The 663-nt window shown below is 41.2% G+C and overlaps 2 non-coding genes across 2 annotated transcripts; one reads left to right on the top strand and one right to left on the bottom strand.

Moving 5' to 3' along the window:
* Window positions 1-327: 327 nt before the first annotated feature.
* Window positions 328-399, bottom strand: trnaq-uug (transfer RNA glutamine (anticodon UUG)). Its single transcript has one exon. It is a non-coding gene; the product is annotated as a tRNA-Gln (tRNA).
* Window positions 400-514: 115 nt separating this feature from the next.
* Window positions 515-586, top strand: trnag-gcc (transfer RNA glycine (anticodon GCC)). Its single transcript has one exon. It is a non-coding gene; the product is annotated as a tRNA-Gly (tRNA).
* The last annotated feature ends 77 nt before the right edge of the window (window positions 587-663 follow it).

Here is a 663-nt window from a genome sequence, read left to right as displayed (position 1 = left end):
AAAAAATATATTGTGGACGAACAAAGTGATGCCTTGCGTAACATTTTTGTACATTTTAGATTCAATGTCTTGAAAAACAAAGCGGTTTGATATTGGAATTTTGTAGTGCTTGACCAGACAAAATGTGTTCTGGACATTCAAAGTTGTGCCTTGGTAAAACAGACATTTGATTGACCACCATTGACAACGATGTTTCTGGGCTACAGGACTGTCAATGACTGATTTATCTCCATGTCACGTTTGAGTTCTACTCTAGCCTGGGAACAAAAGGACATAGTTATTCATTGTGCTCCGAAGAATTTTGCAGCATGCACCTCCTTAATGACAAGCTTCCACCGAGACTTGAACTCGGATCACTGGATTCAAAGTCCAGAGTGCTGACCATTACACCATGGAAGCCAAAGATCACTTTTGTAGCTCCAGGTCAAAGCGAAAATGTGTCAATACTCAACGATATTTGCCAATTCAATCTTCCCTCACTCAATTTTATGCCATTATGTGAGTCTTTCTGTGTGCATTGGTGGTATAGTGGTAAGCATAGCTGCTTGCCAAGCAGTTGACCTGGGTTCGATTCCCAGCCAATGCAATTGTAGTAGCTTGGTGTCATGTGGTGGCTGCCCTGTTTGTACCATTTAGGGTAAATGTCTTGAATAACAAAGCGCT

This window comes from Anoplopoma fimbria, unplaced genomic scaffold (assembly GCF_027596085.1).
Source record: "Anoplopoma fimbria isolate UVic2021 breed Golden Eagle Sablefish unplaced genomic scaffold, Afim_UVic_2022 Un_contig_4217_pilon_pilon, whole genome shotgun sequence".
Classification (NCBI taxonomy): domain Eukaryota; kingdom Metazoa; phylum Chordata; class Actinopteri; order Perciformes; family Anoplopomatidae; genus Anoplopoma; species Anoplopoma fimbria.
This window is presented reverse-complemented; position numbering and strand designations above follow the sequence as displayed.